The following is a 22,341-nucleotide window of genomic DNA, read 5'->3' as shown; positions in this document are numbered from 1 at the left end:
CGAGTGGGGTGTCGAGTTTTTCATTTCTGCATTTGGGGGTATAGCGGTTCGAGAAACTGCTTTTGTGGCTTTGCATTTGTTTCTACATTCCGGCAGCAGTTTTGAGGAATCATAGGGAGGAAGAGGGAGGGGGTGACATGTACAAACATAGCACATCCTGTGACTGTTTCAAATGCTGTCCTGGGAGTCTTCCGGAGTCTGGACTGCATTCTTTTTGGCAGGATGAAGTAGAGTGAGGCACTCACGTCCCCTTTTGCTCCTGTAATTGCTCACATTGGTTTCGTCACTGCCACTTTCTCACAGTCTCAGAACAGAGGGAGATGTTACCAAGCTCTTTCGTGCCTCCAAATTTAGCTCCTAGACAAATCGAGCTCCAAATGTTTAGCTTTCTCTTGGGGGGACAGGAAAGCTGTCCGGGACGATTCACTCAGTTTCAAGAATTAGGTGACGTTTTTGTTTGATCATATAAGAAACAAGTTCTATTTTAACACTTTTCAAGAACTAGGCCGTGCCCTTTGACATACATGGTGCAAACCGTTTACATCTAATGCAGTGCTTCCTGTAAATGTAAAACATTGCTGTGTGCTGTTACTGGCGCATGTACCGACGCTTCCAGGGACATGGTGTATCTATTACACCGAGCAGAGGCTGGCTGATGTTTTCAGCATGAGGAATGTTGTGGAAGAGCTGAAGGTCACTTGCAGGTATCTATGTGCTGCTTCCATTATTTTAGCATTCTTTTTTAATCTGATGTGCAAAACCTAGTGAATATTAAAATCAAATACTACCGAAAGGACAAATACCAAAACGAATGTTCTTCCTTCATCAGCTATGGAAAACAGATCTCCTAGATCGAGGATTAGGGTCACTATTCCTCTTCCTGGCCTCAAGTCACTGTCTTAGAATTGGACGTGGCCGAGCTGGCTACTGGACATGTTGTCATTTTGCAAAGTAAGTTATATTAGATTTCAGAATGTAGTTGGTGGGTTTGTCTGTCCGGTATAGTTTGTATTTTTTAAAAGGTAGAGTGATCAAAGACTGCAAGATAATAGTTGGCTTGGAGCTGCTGTTGTCTCGGGCATTTTAGGGTACATGATTGGTGCCACAATGTGTGGGCATGATTCAACAGGATGGTATGTGACTTTGTGTCTGTTTGGACTTCTATCATTTTCTACGCAGTGCCCTGGTCAAATACTAGTGAGATTTTACTCATGCACAAAAGACACGTCACCAAGAAAGGCCAAACAACTGTTCTGGGGTCCTGGCTATAGCCATTTCTCAGGATTTTATAATGTTGAAAGAAACCTTCAGTTCGGTTGCACACCACTCTAAGGAAGGTGAGTGCAGTGAATGTTATCTCTTTTAGGATTTGAAATATTGGTTAGAAGTGTAAGCCGTTTGGATTGCTTGTTTGTCACATTGTTTACAACATCAAGAATAATAGTTACATTTTTTGCAATGCATTGTGAGATTTTGTTTTCTAAGATGTATTGTTGTTTTGCTAGATGAGTGATCAAGCTGCATGTACTCCGTTTTTATTTCTGATGGAGATTAGATTTTGCATAAGGTTTTTAAAATTGTATTTTATTCCACTATAAGTCAGTTTATGGAGGGTTGAATTGGTATCTTTGCACCATTTGTTGTTTCCTACACAATGACTGCACATCCCTGTTAATTGTTCTAGTGGCAATCTGTTAAAATAACAACGGTTCCCAAGGTATCAAGAATATACCAATGTACTCCATGACCTTAGCAAATAAGGCCCACATTGCAAAATGAAGTAGTTTCTTCAAAAGCATTAACAACACAGTAACATGTTATGTCCAGGTATGAGATTTATATTTTTGACATAGGCATAATCTATCATAAAATATAGCAGATGGCTCAGTGCATGGGGGAAGTGATGAAAGTGAAGTAATAATTTGCCAAGTGCTATACAATCCAACTAGACTTGTATTTAAGAATGTGAGTGAATTAAAAAATAAAATAAAATCACCTTAGACCAAATTATGTAGTCAGCCTTAGAATGGGAACATGCAAATGTTTCAACCATTCAGAATCCCCTTTGACCCAACAATGGGTCTGCCTATGGCAAAGGAGACTGAACAACTGTAAAAATAGGTCAAACATGAACTCAGAAATCATAATCTAAAAAAGTGAATTCATGTCTTGCGCCACTTCCAGGACCATCTGGTCCCCAGTTGAAGACAAGAAGGTGAAAAGATCCAAAATGTTGTGCAGTTGTTTGCATTAATTATTTGGTACACTGACCTAACTCGTATACTTGGATAGAACAACATGTTAGTATGTTTTAGGCTTTAAACAAATTACTTCTTTTATATCTTTACTTTTATTGTTACGGTCATCTCCTACATTCTTATCTTTTTGAGTGATGGCTTGGGAGCCGCTCTCATTTAGTAATTCAATTAGCCCGGTTCCTTTATAGTTTACAGGTTAGCTCTGCAATGCATGTGTCGGTCTGTTGAGGTAGGGACTATTTTATCTCTATTCCTTTTGCAATCTCAGGCCACCGCTTCTGTATTTTTCCCCCATTGGCATTGACCATTGCGGAGGATGTACAATAAACTGGATGATATGGGGGGCCTCGCTGGTCAATTTATTTCACAGACACATTGGGGCAGTCATACCAGCTCAGGGTCGATTCTAGGACTCAATTTGCTCTTCAATGCGGGTCGAAGTTGCCTGGTCCTTGGAGTCTGCCTACACATTAGACTTGTGCACGCTAATTATTCTACTGAACTCTTCATCATTACTTGATTCCAATGTTAGATGTTCTTCGTTGAACCACTGTCCTAGCTGGGCACTCTGGAGAAGACCAGGATTGTGTGTGTGGTTCTGGATGTGGGGCGTTACTTGAACAGCAGGACTCTAAAGGAGCTATGTTGTAAAATATGGCTTTGCCAGGGCTTTAGTGGGGTTTTACACAAAATGCCTAAATCAGGCACCTATTGTGTATGCCATGTGTCAAAGTGTTGGGGAGGGGGTTCAATCTTGGAAGTTAGGAAGAGATTCAGAGACAGAAAGCGCGAGAAGAAGAGAGAGAGAAAGACAGAGAGGGAGGGTTATAATGAAAACACAACCAGAACACAAAAGCACTAAGGGCCATATGTACGAACACATTTTCCCATAGACATAGAATGGGTAATACCCTTTGCTACATCTGGCCCTAAGGGTTTTCTATTGAATTGCGGCTAGATAAAGAAACATGCCTGCTACTGAAACTGCAAAATGTCAATTCTATAACGAATCCTTTCTAAAGGAAACATATATGTTGGAACGCAGACCTCAGCACTGGCACACAACCAAACAAATCCCACAGAAGAGGAAGCACTTCAAAGAGGGAAAGGAAGCAGAGGTTTACCTCAAACCAACACCAACCAGAGAGGAAAATCCATACATGTACACGTGTAGAAGCATCATTTACGCCTTTGTCCTGTATAGAATTAGGAAACTGTTTTTTAAGTGAACCTTGTCAGATTGATAAAAATGGGAAATGGAAGGTGTAAACAACAATTTCACCAGTAAAGGAAATAATTCTGTGGATTCTCATGCAAATTAAAACCTGGAAAAGGACTCCCTTTTTTGAAAATATTCAAGGACTTCCAACTCTTAAATGCTGCCAACTCAAGACAGGCAGAAACATGAATGTGAAAAGGTCAGTCTATAAGGAATTATGCATTTTCATTTTTAAAATATATCATTCCAAAACATGAGGAACCTTGTGGTCCTTGCTGTTGTAAAAATGTATTTAGGGCCCTTGAAGCTTAAGACTGACCAAAGAACTGAGATTTTCTTTTTTGGAAACCAGGAAGAAGGGCATTTGCGGCTGAATGCTCAGTGAACTGGGAACGCTCCCCCGTTCACTTGGCAAAGAACGTGGACACCTCCGGCTCCAGGAAGGGCAAGGTGATCCCTTGGCAAAGCCTGCAGCCACGTCTGGTGAGAACCAAGAAAAAAAACTGTAAGCAGAGGCCAAGATGAACAGTATCCGGAAAACAATCATCTGACGTGTATTAAGATACCAGTTTCCCTGAGCTCAGAAAACCGGTAAGACTACATTTAACAGGGGTAAAAAGGTTAGAGTGACCCAAAGAGAGAGAGGCACTTTTTATTTATCCTGGATCAGTTCAGATTATCTTTCGCCAAGAGTGTATAAGCCTCTTCCTTTTTGCTCTGAAAGCCTGAAGGAAAAAATAAAAAGAGGGTCCTTCAAATGGGGCAGCACCGTTCACATGCAGTCAGCATCCATTGGAAGATTGGTTTCTGTACTGCAAGATTGCCATGTCCTTTCCTGCACTGATTTTTTTTAATTTATTTACTTCCTATGACTGAGCCAACGGCCACTTAAAAGCGCCATGAAACGGGTCTTCCACGACACCCACAGACAAGAAGCTCTGGCAGGAGTCACAGTCGTCTTAACTTCCTTTCAGCTAGGTTCTTGATCTCAACACATGCTCACAGGAAGTGTTTTCATATGGGTTTCCCCATCAACAGGCTTCAGCGAGGTTGTATTCCCATGAAACACTGTCATACCCGAATAATGTGCTACTTCATATCCTCAGTGATAATGATTGGATAGATCAGGCATTTGTCCACAATGATTTATCTCAAGCTCTCTATCAAGGGGCCAAGTCAACAGCATGGTCAGACTGGCAGACATACACATTTCCTTCAAAGCAATCACTGATTTTGGAGTACACATTTTGTGAGGGCTTATGGGAGAAAAACGAGGCAAAGCAGGAAATCAAGGTGCATGGTCACCAATGAAAAACAACAGAAACAGAGTTTGGACCAATGTAGATTGAAATAAAACGAATACAGTGGGTTTCTGTGCTTGCTGTAAGGGAATGTGTTTTTTGGCAACTTGGTGCCCATCGGAAATGAGCAGCTATTACGTCAGGCAGGGCCCATCTTCCTCATCACTGAAGGAAAAGCCCCTGAATCATCTCACATCTCACTTTTAGAAAGAGGGTCTTCCTTGTATTCTTTTGTTATTATAAGTCACTCTCTAAAACGAGGTGCACCTTATATTATGATCCTTTCTACAGCTTTGAGTTCACCATAAGTAGTCGCAGGGCAGGAGAAGGATGATTGCACGTATGGTAAACATAATTAAGTCCAATCATACCTGGGCATAATGTGGTGCCAAGTATTTCTGCCTAATCCTCATGCATTGCCAAAACTGAGTGTCAATGCTGAAGGTGCTTATCAAGCCCCTCAAGAAAGTAAGCAGCATCTCAAGAGGTCTGGCAGTAGAAATGTAGTGCTTTCAAAGTTAGCTTCCTTGATAAGGAGGGAACATTTTATAATGTGTGATTTTACAGCAGTACCAACAGATATTCTAATTTATAAGAAATTAACATACTATCTAATGGGAGCTATGATTAGCCGCCATTCTTAGATGGTCAAAGGAGGGTCCAGATTTCCACAAATGAGGTAAATGGATGCATTATTGTTTCCTTTTTCTATGAATAGCAAATGTAAGGAAAATCAAAGGACTGTCGGCAACAGAAACTTCAGAGGACAACTCATCCAGAATCCTCACTGGGAGCACTCCTTTGGCTTTCTGAGACTTACTAGCCCAAACACTGAGATTTCCATACCCGATTACCTTTGCTTTTAACTTCTCAGAGATCTCACACTAAAATGTTCTATGACATCAAAAAAGGCAGAAAATATACTCAATCCCAGCTTAAATCAGTAAAATTCTGATTAGACCCACGGCTAATTCTCAAACAAGATGGCTGAATGGCTATACAACTGAATATGTGAAATCCAGATGAATCATAGCCTAAGAAAACTAATAAAAGAGGGGAAAAATACAGAAAATGTTAAAAACAAAGTCAAATATCTCACTCAAGAATAATACAAAAAGAAGATAGGCCTAGACGCAGAAGACCTCCCAAAAAAATAAATGGCCTCACGCTAACCTCTTCCCTCAAAGTTGCTCAGTAAATTTAGGTTCAGGAATAAACTGTTTTTTAACATGAACCCAAATCCGATTTTTTTTTTTTAAGTCTGCACAGGGATCATCACATTTTCCTGCGCACAAAACGCTCGAGGTACAACCTAGAGCTTTTCCTTGGGGAACACATAGAAAAGTGCAGGAAAAGGTATGATTTTACCTTGCTGTAAACTGGTTCCCTAACCTATACTTCATAGCAGCTGTACAAACTTGGAATTAGGGTGTAAAATGAAACTAATGGTAACAGCTTTTACTGTGGATAGTTTTCATCCAAATAATTCTGAGCAACTGTTAATGAGGGCCAAGGGCTCACAATGCAGCCTGTATGTATGTACGTGGTATTTATATAGTGCAAACCTAGAGTAAATGTAGCAGAATCCTGTACAGGGTTTAAGGCAAAGACACAGTTAACATGTGATTGGAGGGGTACCTAGTCCTATGAGTGAGGGGAACTGTTACTGCACTGTGATGTAGTATTTGTTAAATAGTTGTATATTCAGTGCTTTCCTAAAATGTATCAACGTTCGGGTGCTCCTGATAGATACAGCAATGTAATTCCAGAATCGGGGTATGATGATCGAGAAGGCATGTTGCCTTGGTTTGTTTGCACTTCTTCATCTCCACTCCGATGGTGTCCTGGCTGTGGGAGTGCCAAGCAGCAGAGGTTTTCCATCAGACAGGTAAGTGTGCTGGTCATGATGGCTTCTAGGTGATGCTGCAGGTTTTGAAGATGGTCGGGGCTGGGAAGGGGAGCCAGTGGGGTTCCATGGTGGTGTTCCAGTGATCCCAAAGGTTGGAAGAATAATGAAACTAAGATGCCATCAGGAGGCCTATCCCCTTTAATAGATAGACATAACAGAGAAAATCTGAAGAGGACAATCTAGTAAAGAGGTATATGAGGTGTTTTAAACATTTAGGTGTTTTCCTGTTTGTATGTTCTTGATAAACTATAGCCAGCCAACATTTATCCATAGTCAGCCACGGATGACCAGGGTTTGATCTTATTTCTGACCGAGTATTTATCCTTCTCCTTTACAGTGAGTGCTGCAGGATTCTTCTTTCTAAGGGAAACTACTCCACTGCATGTACATCTACATCAAAGTTGTTAAAGCTGCTGTGTGATGTGGCAAAATTGAAGGCAAGGTCCACTTATACATGGAGGATGCAAGCTTAAGGGACACAAAGGCAGGGTGAGGCTGCCTTCTCCAGAATCTTTAGGACCAGATGGCCTGTTTTTGGGAATCCCTTTCCAAAAAATAAATTGATCACTTTGAGCATTCAATTAAATGTCAGACTCTACGATAGTACAAGTCAAACCAGCTGTACTTCCTAGGACATTCGTTGGAACGCTCCATAAACGTACATGCAGGCAAAACACAACCCAGTTTGCACACCGTCTATTGCACAGCCAGTGGCATCTGTCCAGCACAGACCGAAACACAGGTCTCAACCATGTGTTTTTACTAAATATACAAACACAACTGGTCCAACCACACAAAGAGACATGAGCACAGTAGCGGTCAAGGATGTACATACAATCATATCACACACAGGCCGTGACAGACACACACATTACCTGTCGGGTCTTGGTGAGGCCCTTGTTCCAGGTGCTCCTGGCAGGGTTGGTGAAACGCGACATTTATTTCGTCGAGTGGAGAGGTGGCTGGTAACCTCCTCTTCTGCGCTCACGATCTCTACAGCATGCGGAGCTGCAGCCCGAACCTGTTGAGCAGGGGTCTCGGCCGGAGACCTACAAAAATAGCCAGACATAAGTAGGACTGGATATTTCTTGTTATCAGAGTCATCAAGAGGCGAAGCATCTGATAGAACTTCATCAAGAGGATACTTTCAATACCCAAGTGCCAGAAACAAACTGCTCAAAATGATGGTGGCTTAGCACAGCAACGCATTGTAATATCACCAGGAGCAGATGGAATCAATCTTTCAAGCACAACAGACATGGCAAAGTGAAAGCAGACTAGCCCTGTCTTCTGTGAAGAGGACAAAAAATCCAGGTCCCAGTGTCAGTGACTGCAGCTATTCTGACCTCACCTTAAGATCTGGTGCCCATGACCGGGTCCCCTTATAAAGTAGGTACATCAGTTCCATGGGACTCATTCAAGCTTCAAAACCTCTTAGTTATTTAAAGGAATCCAATAATTATTAGCATAGGCATTTTTACATACAACAAATGTTTGCGGAACACAACAGACCATAAGGAATAATAGACTACTCCTTTTTTTCCTTCAGTTCTTTATATTGGAAAATATATACTAGCAATTCACATGCAGCCATATGTGAATGGGTGAACCAAGTGCAGACTACGCAGTGCTCAAACGTGGAACAATATTTAAAAAACACATATACATGAAGACGGTGTACAGTCCCCTGGTTTTACACAATATTCCGCTTTACCAATCGCGGAGTGCTGTAAGATAAATCACAGTCTCTCCTGCTCAGAGTTCAAACAAAAACCGGGGGAGGAGGGGGTGGGGATGTTTTACCCCTATGTAAATTCAAGCGTCTCCTCAGGACCAAGTCATCTGACTATTCAACCAGCAAGTGAGTCCGGTTACGCCTGTCAAAAAGTTGCAGCGATGTCTTTAGTATTCAATACTATTCGAGGGCTTGTCTACACATGCAGAATGGCAAATCGTGAAGCGGATGAGTTTACCGCTCACAGATTCTCTCTTCTGGGTACATCGGGCCCGCTTGCTTACGATCGTATTAAACAGAGTATTGAATTTTAAGATATTACTACAAATTTCTTGAGAGGATCAACCGAATTCACATGCTAGTTGAAGGGTCAGATGACTTAGTCCTGAGGAGACCCTTTAATTTACACAGGGTCAAAACGTAGACATGCACCCTACACACCCGCTGTTTTTTGTTTGAACTCTGAGCAGGAGGGACTGCGATTTATCTTACAGCACCCCGAGATTGATAACGAGGAATATTGTGTTAAACCAGGGGACTGTACAGTGTCTACATGTACATGAGTAAATATTGTTCTACGTTTGAGCACTGCGTCGTCTGCACTTGGTTCACCCGTTGACATATGACTGTATGTGACTTGCTAATATATATATTTGCCAACATATACAATTGTCATTCGTTGCATGTAAAAATGTTTATGCTATTAATTATTGGATTCCTTTAAATAACTTACAGGTTTCCAAGCTTAAATGGGTGCCACGAGACTGATGTGCATACTTTATATGTGGACCCTAGTCCCTCTGGCCATATAGGGTTGTCCTTGTCTTATGTTACATGCCCGGTCCCTGCATCCTGTAAACTCAGCATGGAGCGTGTTCTTCTTTATTACTACCATGGGGGAGGGACCCAGAGACTGCGCTGGTCCAACGGAGCAATGAGATACGTTGAGGGCACCATCTTCGCCCTTCCTGCACCCCACTAAGAGTGAGGAATACCAGAATTATGTAAAAAGGTCTCCCTGTCCTGGAGTAAGGAGTCTCTGCTATTTTAATGCATTTATTAATTTACATATGCACTGCGCCCAAATGGTGGCAGTACCACCCCCCAACCACGCACAATGAGGTATAGGTCCTGTGCCCACATGGCATCAGAACCACCCTGGAGTGAGGACTAGCAGCTCAATGCCCCTGAAATGAACACCGGTCTACCACTGCAATAAGGTATGTTTGCCCAAACACCCATGGGATGACTAAACTCCCCTTTCCAAAGTGAATACCCTCCTTCAGTCCCCTCTTCACTCCTTCAGGGTGGGGAATATCAGCCCTGTGCCCACATGAGACCAGTACAGCGCCTAGAGAGCGGGGTACCCAGTCAATGAGGCTCATGCAGTCTCGACCCTTAAGTTACAACAGCCTGTATTTCCTGCTCCCGCACTCTCTGTGATGCTTACTCCAGCATGCTCGCTTGTATCCCTGCAGCCTCTGCACCTGACGCAGTTAGCGTACTCCTGCCTTTACCCCAGTGCTCCAGCTGTCTGTCAGGTATCAAAGCAGTCCCTGCCATGCCCAGTGGTCTTTTCTATGCTCCAGCCACCCGTGCTGTGCTCCAGCAGTCTCTTTTTTGTGTCTGTGCCGGGTACCTGCAGTCTCCGCCATGCCCTTGTGCTCAAGCATTTGTCATTCTCCAGTGTACGTGCTTGTTCAGGCACTCTGCTGTGGTCTGATGTGCACTTCCACCATTGCAATATTCCCAGTCTATGCTGTATCCCAGCAGCCTGTATCAGGCACCAGCTGTCTCTTCTGTGCTCTAGTGGCAGCCATGTTCATGCAGCCTCCACTGTGCTCAAAGTCTGCTATGTCATTCTGTTCTGTGCCTTGCTCCTGCAGTCTGTACTCCTACAGCCAATGATGGCTCAGCAACCTCTGCTGTGCTCATGAAGGGTGCGCTGTGACCCCCGCAGACTGCTCCTCTCATCATGAACTTCAAGCGATGTCTCCACAGTCTACGCAATAGAAGTACTCTTTTGGCGGACTAACACAACTGTTTATCATTCAAATGTTGAACCCTTGTAAAGGGGCTAATCGACAAAAGGGTGGAGCCAAAGCCACGCTCCGGTTATTTTCTTTTTTTATTTTGATATGAAATGGGGTCTGGCTAAAGTTGTGTCCAGCCACACCTGAAAGTAGATCTCCTGGGTATATTTATTCGAAATAATCTGCTATTCCATCACAACCTGGTACATACATATTTTCTTTCCTCGTTCTATTCCTTCTGATTCTGGAAGCTCTAATTTAGATATTGGTTAAGTTTATGTTGTACATCCACATATTTACATGTAGAAATAAACTACATATCACGGTTAGGTTATTGAGGTCCATTTTTCTTAATCATGGTTAGGAACAACTTGGGGACAAATGTACTAAGGAATATAGATTTCCCAATTGTGATTCTCTCCAAATCGCAGTTGGGAAATTGGTTTTCCTAATCTTTGAAACTCTTGAATTTCATTAGCGATTCCTAGTGGGTTGCAAATAGACCTACCTCATGCATATTAATGAGGTAGGTCGCAGTTTGTGACCACATAGGAATCGCAGCCGTCACAGGGCTCTTGGTCCGTGGGACCACTGTGTGCTCTTAAAAAATATTGTTTTTCCATTCTCAAAAGGGAAGGGGTCCTCTGGGGATCCCTTCTCATTTGCAAATGGGTTACCATCTCCTTTAAGGAGTCGGTAAAATTAGAATGTTTTGCGACTGTAATTTGGTTGCAAAACATTTATACATCCCAGTCGGATTCGGTATTTGGAAGGGATGCACTAAAAACGCCCCTTCGAAATACCGAATCACAAACACAAATTGCAATTCAATAATGTGTTACTGAATTGCAGTTTGTTTGTTTTTTAAATTTGTAAAAACATTTTTCAGTCGGAAACAGACGATCGGCAGTTTCTGACCACAAAAATGCTTCATACATGTGGCTCTTGATCTCCTATGTAAGCTGCAAACAAGCTCTGGCAAACCAATAGTTTGGACATCGGTAAACAGTGAGGTTAGCCAGTGACCGAAGTGGGCTGAACCAATGTTGTGGTGGGCAGAATGGAAATGTGAATGACACAATAACAGAGAAATGGATGAAGAGGGCTGCCTAAAAGCTTCAGTTTGTAAGTATATTATACATAAAATTTTAGTAAAATCATATGGTCTTGGCTAACACCACACAAAAATTAGAGAAAATTGACATTGCCTTAACTTCATCCATTCCAGTAGCTGAAACAGGACTGAAGTGAGTATCTGTATACTTCTGCCAAGTGCAGATTTTTAAATAAATGTGTTCTTTTAGCAGCATCCAACTAATTCCAAAACTATTTGAGCATCTGGGAGGGATTCGAGAGAACATTTCACATAATCAATACATCTTTTTTTTGCCAATAGTTGACCCAATGCTTCGGCCCATCTTTTCATAATAAACAGCATATTAATCTCTGCTCATCTGCGTATATGGATTAAGCCATGCTGCTCCTTCAAGTACACTAGTTCTACACTCGAGGCAGAACCAGAGTAGTTTCTCTGCAGAGGCCCATTGCATCAAGCTCAGGAGAGAGTGGAATTATCTCCCGTCTCCTGATAACATGGGCTTTGGCCTTTGCACTGCTGTAATAAATCTCTGAATCTGCGTTTATAACAGCAAAGAAAATGTTTTATTGGAACACCTATATCAAGGCACAGACCCACATTTACATACGACACATGAACATACGCACAAAATATAATATGCTCCACAAACTTGTGAAGTGCCGTGGCAACCAAATTTAGGGTCATGATCGTGCAAACACTCCTGCGTTAAATTTACAAAAGGTGAAATTCCAATGCACAGCCTGTTAAGCTGGATAAGCACCAACTGTACGGGTGTGACATTCCAAGTGTCTGACCCCGTCTTGACCCCAGACTGCCCAAGCAAATTACACAAATTGCAAGGGGGGGGGTCGGGGGTCTCTCTAGGCTTCCCTCGCGTCTACCGCTGGCCTGCATGACCCCTGGAAGGCAGAGTGCGCCAGACCATGCGTCCCCACACGACCCCTTGAGCCACGTGCTCACAGACTAGAAACTGCCACCAAACTGTGCGGGCCGCTCACCTCCTCGCGCACAGGGCTGGAGGCAGTGCTAAACCAGTAAACATCTGCGTGGAGCAGATACAAGGCCCTGTCCATGCCCGGACCCTGCCATAAACACAGCAACAAGGCCTCCGTTCCGTTGTTTAGCCACGATCAAGCGTGGAATGGCAGGGCCTCACCAGAAGAGCCACCGCAGAAGCCCGGGGAAACGAAATTCCTGTAATTTTAATTTGGTTGATGACATGAAATTGCAGAAAAAATGTACAAACGCAACATTATTTAGCGCTATTTTTAAGCGCAAAATGCTAAAATCGCACATGACGCAAACATCAGCCGCTCTTGTTCTGTTCATCCGTGTTGTTCCAATGCTCAGAGTTTTCCTTCAATAGAGGGATAACTATACCATGTGGCACAACTGTCATTTGGGGCACTTAGCGTGAAATGCCATGAATTATGCGAGATTACTTTTGAATATAACGAAAATTTCGCCCACTATCTATTCCTTCCCCCTTAAATGATGGTCCAGTAGTGGGTTCTTATTGAGGTCTTCAGTAGGGGCTTATGAACTGCCACTTAATGCAAAGATAAGGAATTCATTTTGTGCCACTGGTTTTGTTTTTGGGATGTGGTGGGCATGTGACTGTGCCTGGTTCTTTGATTACATTGTATTTTGCTGTTGTTGCAGGATCTTCTAAAAACAATCTGAGAAATGTTCAAGGCCACCCGGGCAAGACTCTCTGCAGTACATGGAAGTGCTTTAGTTATATACAGGGCCACTACAATTATGTGGCAGAAAGGACCAAATTATGTGGCATGGTTGACCAATTTATTTGGCAAGAAAAGTCCAGTTACGCATTTACAACACCAATAGCTATAACTCAAGCAAATGTGAGACCTATTGCACTGCAGATGCCTATTTAATCTAACCAAAGCATCATGTGCCAGCGCACTCATTTCCTATTGAAATCGCCACTAAATTTACACAGATATACACTTTTACTGGTGAAACTAAACTGAACACAAATGATAATGTGAGAAAATCTGTTTATAATGCATATTTCTCATTTGTACGTCATCAAGTAAAGTGTCTTGATTTGTTCTGATCATATTAAAATGTTTGCGTCCATCACACCTCAGATTTACAAAAAATTTGCTACATTTTTGCTTTCCTCATTTATAGGTATTTGCATTTTGCTAGGGATTACAAAAAAGGACAACGTACAGCCTTTACCTTTACACTCTATGAACCCCAGCAAGATTGTCACATAGTTCACTTTCCTTTCGCTGACTGGAAAGTGAAAGGAGTTTGTAAACACAAATCCCTGTGTTAAAAAAAAGTACGCAGAAATTTGTCAGAAGACACAGCCTGACCTTTGAACTCTGTCTTTGAAGCACATTAAAGGTGACAAGTTAAACATAGCGTTCAAAGACATCTTTATTTACTGCTTGGACTTCCCAGCTCATCAAAATTCTGCTTGTGACCCATTAGTAGATTGCACCCTACAGTTTGGGAAACACTGGTCTAAACTCAAAGGTCGTCAATTTCTATTTAACACAGGCATTCTGGGTTTCGCTCAGTACTCTAGAAAATAAGCATTGGTAATGATTATAGGTCTCATGTTCTGGCTCTGACAATGCTTTTTGCTGATGCTGTTCAGCATTGGCAAAAAGAAAAAAAAAAACGTTATTGGCCATGCTAAACTTCATTGGCAGGAAAAAAAATATCAACCATGTTAACATGAGCTACTACGTAAACGTGTGGCATGATCATAGGGAGGCCCCAGCATGATGACAGAGGCCATTTTGGGGTTCCGCCCTAGTGTGATGACGTATACACATATGCTATGATGTGGCTGCCATTTTTATTTTTAAACTTACTGATCCAAGATGGCTTGCACCTATCTCGATTGGCAAAGTGCACTGAAATGACAGGAGCAGCCCAATAGCAAATTGCAGCTACCAGGCCCTCCATGACACAGAGCAGTCGGAAAGCATTAAAATAAAAAATATATATTAAAAAAAAGCTTCGCAAGATGGTGAAGGGTGGATAAAGCAATGATGAGTGGTGGGTTGGTAGGGCAATAAGGGAAAAAGTATTTACAAATGTAGGCACTGGAAAGATAGTAAGGAAGCTTTGGTCCAGGAGAGGGACAAACACAAGAGGAAGGAAAGCCATGTGACTAAGATTACAGAACAGAGACCCAGTGTACTTGGAGGATAGCTGGAAGCAGATGGGTGCGTTTGGGGTGTTTAGCTGTGAGGGATACCACTGTCGAGAAAAGAGTAGATCTAGAAACCTGAGCAAGAAGGAGCACCACTACACCAAAGCCACCGTAGGCAACTGCCCGAGAACAACCTCAAGACAGCACCACTTGCGACAAAAGACATTAGAAAAGGGCTTGTCCCTAGTGTACAGGGTGCACCGGAGCTAGAGAGTCTAAAATCCTTTCAGTGGAGCTGCAGGTAAGGTAGCCTCCAATAGTAGCATTGAGCCACGGAATCCCATCAGGGCTGGCGTCACCAGCGTACAACATTCAGTACAGGAATCAAAAGTTTATCAGACCCCTCTCCCAAGTCTGCTTTAGGCCTGAGGATGTCAAGGGGCATATGGTATGTGAGGGATTATGTGACTGCCTTACACCCTACTGGGTTGATATTGACTACTCTACCCCATTCAGTTTCAAAGCATGACCTGAAGACTCTTCATACGAGTGCTCCTTCCTGGACACAGCTCACAGAAGTGCACTGGGAGAAAGACCTCCAATGAGTGTGACAGGCCCTGGGAGCCATCTACTGAAGTAAGGCACTTCAGGAAAAGGAATATTGACAGGATTCCCCAGGAACTCAGAGAACACATTTTTTAGCTATAAATTTCAAGTGGGCTGCGAATTTAGAAACAGGAATACCTTGAATCTTGAGTTACCAAAGTGCAAACAAGAAATATTCACTGGTGCTGGCACCAATACCTGGAACTTTCCATCCCTTGACATCAAGAAGAAAACTATGCTTCTTACTTTGAAAAACATCTATTACCCCTTGATCTGTCCTCCTCGTCATATTCAATACTATGAGGTATACCATCGAATAGGGCTTGTGAGTGGCCAAAGGCCTGCCTGGAAGCCCCCCTCCCCTTGGCCCAGAGCGGACTAGGATTGCCAGGGACAGCAACCGGTGGTTGAGTTAAGAGGGGAGAGCTCATCTGGGATGAGCCGACCCCAATGAAGATCCGGGCTGCGCTCCGAGCAGGGATGCGACGCTGCATACGGCCAAGAGGGACTCACCTGATAACCACTGATGAGCCAGAACTGCCCGGATTGTTGCGGACTAATTTCTGGACGGAGTCGACCAGAGTGAGGAGTCAGGCCATGCTCCGGGTGGAGGCGAAACACTGCAGATGGGCAAGAGGGGCTTTCCTGATAGCCGCTGACGAATCGTACCGTTTGTGGTCTAACACCGCATCAGTTGAGAGAGAGGAGCTGTGACTTTGAGCACTGTGGGATTAGGACGGGTGCCTACCTCCCTCCCCCCAGCAGAGAAGACCTACAAAAGTTATACATTGGAGGGGTAGGAGGAGCACACCACTTGCCTCTATAGGGGGAGTCTTAAAGAAGGGCCTGCAGTGGATTACCTAGACTGTGCCCCGAGGAGGGCTCAGGCACCGGTCCCCAGCCATGGTGCACCTTGGGGCCCAAGGTTGATGAACAGAGGGCAGGCCCGAGAGGCTGATTAAGTGAGGGGCCCGTCACAAGTAGATTATTTCCCTGAGGTGGGGACTGCAGAAACCCCATCAAGAGCACGGGGGGGAACAACCTCTCTTTCCTCGACTAAAGTATGGAGGACATGCCAAGCAGAGAACGAGGGCAACAAAGTGGCACAACCTCACAGGGGGGGGCTTCCCTGAATGGCAACAACTGGGGGATGCCCATAAAGGTCTGTGTCTGTGAGAACAACTTGAAGGAGGGGAGCCTGCTGATCACTCACCCCACTTGTGCCATCCCCTAGCTTACACTGGACACCGCCTTGCTATAGTGAACAGAGAACTCAGACAAAAGATGCTTCTTGCAAGAGAACAGCCTGGTGCCTCTTACATAGTCTATATTGACCTTTGCTTTAGTGACCATTAAGGTGGGGCCCTCGTCATGGGCAAAGCAGTGAAAAAACTGAAACGAGAGGTAGTAGCCCACATGGCGGACTGGTCGATGGGGGACCCAGCGGACTCCTTGCTTAAATATGGCACCCTGGATCCTACCTACGGACAACTGGGGAACCCAACACTTCAGGACATACTGCAGGCTATAACGGCCACCAGTGGGGTGCTTGAAACTAAAATTGATTCCTTGAGAGGAGATTTTGGCCTACTCAGTGATGATTATTGCCGCCTAGCAGAGAGGGTTACCACAAACTAGCAAGAACCAGCAGACAACCCTCCACTATGTCCTCAATGAACAAGAGGCTTGTCACCATGGAAACTAAAGTTTATTAGAACTCCGGGCTGAAGATATGGAAAACGAGTCACGCCGGAATAATATCCAAGTGGTGGGGCTGCTGGAAAGGATTGAAGGAAACAGTATGGTCGAATATCTGGAGACATGGATTCGGGCGGAGCTGTAAGGAGACGACCCATCTCCATTCTGTTCCCTCAAGAAAGTCTACAGGGTGCCCGCGTGGGAGTCAATACAGGTGGCGCCACTTCGGTGGTGGCTAAGCTGCTGTTTTATAAGGATTGAGACTACATTGAAGCCCAGGCACATTACTGGCCTGGTTTGCCCAGTTTGGAATTGGAAATGGATGGCAAGGGCCAGCTTAGTCAGGAGGGAATTAATGATTGTTTCCACCATTATTATTTGAAGCTCTACGAGAGCACCATCCAACATGCCCAGGAAGAGGTCAAAACCTACCTGACTCGGCATCCATTACCTCGCCTATCGGTGGAGGAAACCAAGGACATAGGAGGAGCTATCACAGCACAGAATATAAAGGTAGCTATCAAATCCATGGCTCGCGGCAAGAGCCCAGGGACAGATGGATTCCCGGCCAAATTTTATGCCACATTCTCTGAAGTGCTGCCCCCCAAGCTGGACGCCTTATATAATGCAGCCAGGGCTTCAGAAAGCCTACAAGCCACAACCAGGGAAGTTGTAATTGTTCCTTCATAAAAACCCGGGAAACTATCACAGACCATACAGGCCGCTCTCAATGTTAAATGTGGATTATAAAATCCTAAGCAAAATATTAGCACTAGGCTCCTTCCATATAGGATGAAGCTCATCCACCCAGATCAGGCTGGTTTTATTCCCAGATGTAACACTGCTCTTAATATTAGGCAGCACCTACCCGTTATGGAGGCAAGAGATTACACTACAACAACAGCAACAATCCTTGCTGTTGACATCAAAAATGCATTTGACAGCCTAGAACGGGTTTACTTTACGAAGTGATGTCCCATATGTAGCTCAGGGAGTGCTTTTTGAAGTGGACCAGGCTTTTATACAGACCCTACACAGCTCAAGTCCGAACAGGCCGCATCATCATGCGCAATTACAAGGTAGGACGGGGAATGCAAAGGGTTGCCCTTTGTCACCCTTGCCGTGGAACCCCTGGTTGCTTGCACAGGAGGGGGACATTCTTTCAGGGGCTACATATTTGTGAGCACTGGCATAGGATCATCCTATCCACGGATGATCTACTGGTCTTCCTTAGAGATATGCAGAGAGAATTATTTGGGGCCAAGGCAATGCTGGAACACTTTGGCTCCATATGAGGCCTGTGAGTGAACTGGCAGAAGTCTTAACTGTTTCCGACTGCCACCCAGGGTCGGCCCCCCGAAAGGTTGCAGCTGCTGCGGTGGGAACCCAGATGCTTGACATATGTAGGAATCAAAATTTACCACCATCGACTAAATATATAAGAGGGAAACATGGGATCAGCAATCAGATCCCATAGATCCAGCATGGAATTCTGGAAAGCGCTTCCACTGACAGTGATGGGCAGAATAGCCTTACTGAAAATGGTAGCCCTGCCACGACTGCTATACCTTTTTGGGATACGCCCCATTTGGATTCCCAGTGCAGTGTTTTGGGACCTTGATTCACTGATTACTGCTTTTATTTGGGGATCAACTCAAAGAAGGGTTGCCCTTTCCACTTCGAAGTGCCCAGTACTGGAGGGGGGCCTTGTAGTACCTGATTTTGAGACATACTACTTGGCGGCAGAGCTCCAGTGGTTTGTGACCTGGTTGGTGAGCAGACGGACACCAGGGAGAGAGGTAGACCACTTTGTACCAGCTCTGTCTGACCTTACGCGAGTGCTGATACAGAGAAAACGAGCAATGGCCGCAGAATCTGCGGAATTCCAAAAGGTCTTCCAGTGTTGGAGACGCTGTCCGAGGAAAACAGGCACTAAGGTCCCATATACTCCAGACTTACACCTCACTATGTTGACAGAGCTCCCACTTGGAGGAGATTGGAGAGGGATAGAGGAGTGGGCTGCTGCCGGAGTGACTACTGTTGGTAAATTTTACAAAACGAAGGAGCTCTTTCCTTTCAAAGAGAATTTGATCTCCCCCAAGGACATTTCTTACTTCATAGGGCGGACACACAGGCACTCCGGAAGCACTGGCAGTCTGGCACTATTGAACCTCCAATCCATGAGAGTGGTCGATACAGAGCCCTCTACTCTGGCACCTTTAAAACTGTTACATGCTTATATAGAGCTATGGGGGAAGTTATACACCATCCTTTGGAGTGACTAAGGGACAGCTGGGAGGAAGACCTAGGAACCCCGATAAATGAGAAAGATTGAGATGTAATAGTGAGTAGAATTCTCAAAGTGTCAAGAAATGCTCACTTCAAACTCAAACTTTTATATCCTTTACCAGCCGTATCTCACACCAACACGCCGTCATGAACAATTCCAGGTAGTTGACGTGGCCGGCCCAAGGCGTGGGGAGGCAAGAGGAGACCTACTCCATATGCTCTGGTTATGCTCGCAATTGCGCGAGTACTGGGATACTACCGACAATACTAGAAAAGAGATTCCCTGTACCCCGGTTCACAGACTCCTAAGTTGGTTCCCCCACACTTTCAAAAGTAAAGCCACTAGCAGATTCCAGGATTTGGCCTTTATCTTGGCTAAGCGAGAAATCACATGGAACTGAAAGTCCCCTAGAGGCCCTCGGACACTAACATGGTGGAGAAAGCTAGAAAAATGGGTGGGATGTGAGGGAAGGCTACTGTTGAAAGAAGCCGGCCGAGGGATTGGGACCAAGGACATGGCTCGTGCCTTTGAGGCATTGGTGGATACCCTTAGAGACAATTTCCCAATTGCTGCTTCTCAGGAAGATGCCCCATACAGGTTGCCTACTGCGCCCCCTTCCTCTTCTCCTTGGGTCCCTCTCCCACTCTGACCCACCTCTTCTGCATACACTTTACGTACTTGAGGCGATTTGTCATACTGTTTGGAGGCACTGGAGCAATGACATTTACAATGCACATGATGGAAAGAAGGCTGCAACTCTTGCGGGTGTGAACTTGAAGTTATTGGGGTATTGTTTTTATTCTATACGACTGTTTTTTGCCAAATAATATAGAAATTCTCGAGTGATGACTTAATCAGATGCACATGTTGTATGGAACACGATGTGAAAAACGTAATCAAATTTTTTTTTTTTTTTTTAAATGTATGGAAAATTTTGGGTTCTAAACATTCTGCTCAAACATCGGAAGACTGCTTCTGTACACAGAATGAGGCTCAGGATGCCGAGAGCCTATCTTTACATGATGCCCTGAAAAATATCATTAAGAACTGGAAGGAAATAGTTAAGGTCAGTTTTCCGCGTTTTTCAACAACAAAATTTCATTTTGGAAAGCTTCGAAAATAGCTTTTCACAAATTCTAAAAGTGAATTACGTTCTGCCTAGTATGGCCTTCTCCTTAGCTTCAGATGCCTCTATATAGTCGGACCCAGGTGATTAAAAAAAAAAAAAAACGTCACAAGTAAATTCAAACAGGTATCCGCAGCATCTAATTTCTCAATAAACAAAAGTTCTTATGCAGATTACACAACTCAAACTTTACTGCCTGCAGGAAAAAGAAGACCCTACAGTATTTATTGGGAGCATGTAATTATTATCAGAAGTCGGTCCACAAGCAACATTTAATTCCCTATGGTTTTCATACACTGCAGCAGGTCCTACAAAAAGCGGCCAGAAGTCATGGAGGCCGGACGCAGTTCAGCAGGCTTTGATCCCTCATCTTCCCTTTCAAGCCAGAAACAGTTCAGACCAGAACCTGGGGAGTTGGATTAGATGGCAGAGGAAAACAAGCTTTTGCAACCTTTCACAACGTTTTGTATGAGAAAGTCTATTTCGCTACGAAAAGCAATGCAGAGAGAGCAGTAGGCAAGAGGTCACTTTCGTGGCCGGTCCCTTGGATATTGTATCACACTAAAAGACATGTAATTCTGATAGCCTCTCTCTGGCCCTGAATAATATGTTTTTCAACTCTGATCGAACTCTCAATTTAACCACGTATTTACTTTCCTGTGTCTCCACTTCCGATAGGATACTTTCTATTGTCTCACAGAGCTTTGCACGTGCTAAACGAATTGGCGTGAAAGTTGAGAAGGTTGGATTACAAAATCTAACATGTTCTAGAGAGGTAGTTATCTCAGTACAAGAGTCCAGAAAAACATATACATTTTCGTCATAGTCAAAACAAAGGAAGAATTTTGAAAAGTGTTGCATGAGCAAAAGTGTGTTAGTTACCCTTTGTGACCTTTTCACTAGCCTGGATTTTTTTTTAAAGAAGGGTTTCAAAAAGGGCTTTCTCTTTCAAACCTTTCCTTGGGTAGCAGTCAGGGATTTTAAGGAACGCTCGAGTGACTTCTCAATAATGTCATCACTGTAAAAGAGATTACTCAAATGTTTTAGACTGAAAAGATGTATTTATTATTCTGTAGTTCCCCCTTCGGATTTGCCAATGATATTTAAAAGCCTACAGGTTTTCCCTTTTGAACCATTATAGTTGCCAAATCTACATTGGTTAACATCAAAAGTATTTTTCTACTGCCCATTACATCAGCCAGGAGGGTGGGGCAAATAGGAGCATAACCTGCATCCCATCCTTTTGTCAGGTTCTTTCCAAATAGAATTGTTTTAAAGATGGAGCCTATTTCAAACAAAAGTACAGACACAATTAAATTTCGATCAAGAGACTATCTTGCCCGTTTTACATTCTGAGGAGAATCCTCAGATCCCTCTTTTATTGGATGCAAGAAGGGCATTATTGATCTACCTAGAAAGAACAAGAAACTTCAGAAATTCTAATTCCTTTTGTGGCATACGGCCCTGCCAATAAAGTGAATACGCCTACTTCTTTCCCCCATAGTAGGTAGGCCTGACAAGCAATAACTAAGCCATATTCTGCCACTGGAATGGAGAGTCCTAGTTCCATTGAAGGTAGATCCATCAGGGGATTGTAGCCTCATGTGCAAAAACAAATGGATTAATACTCGTTGAGAATTCTAGCGCTGCAAAATGGTTATCCTCTGATACTTTTGTAAAGCACTGTTTAGAACTGGGTGATGGGTGGGCTAACTTTGGTTCTCAAGTAGTGAAATTTATAATGAAGTAAATAACAGTGTTGTAGAAGTTAGAATTAAAGAATTTCCTTTTCTGCAAAAATATGCTAGCTATGCAATGAGTGCCTGCATAAAAGTAAGAGCTTTTATATATCCTCAAAAAATATTGATGGTGACTGGGCGGACAGGCGAAGGAGTAACAAACCGGGGATCTTTACTACCCCTGATCCT

The 22,341-nt window shown here is 43.7% G+C and overlaps 1 protein-coding gene across 1 annotated transcript in view; it reads right to left on the bottom strand.

Annotated features, from left to right (window-relative positions):
* The window catches only part of ADCY6 (adenylate cyclase 6), a 362,703-nt gene that overhangs the window by 333,477 nt on the left and 6,885 nt on the right, over positions 1–22,341 (bottom strand). The window contains exon 2 of the mRNA XM_069230504.1: positions 7,563–7,736. The gene's annotated coding sequence lies outside the window, so the exon portion shown is untranslated. The remainder of the gene's footprint in view (positions 1–7,562; positions 7,737–22,341) is intronic.

The sequence above is a fragment of the Pleurodeles waltl genome, chromosome 4_2 (genome assembly GCF_031143425.1).
Source record: "Pleurodeles waltl isolate 20211129_DDA chromosome 4_2, aPleWal1.hap1.20221129, whole genome shotgun sequence".
Lineage (NCBI taxonomy): Eukaryota > Metazoa > Chordata > Amphibia > Caudata > Salamandridae > Pleurodeles > Pleurodeles waltl.
The sequence above is the reverse complement of the archived record's forward strand: the minus strand, read 5'-3'. Positions and strand labels throughout refer to the sequence as shown.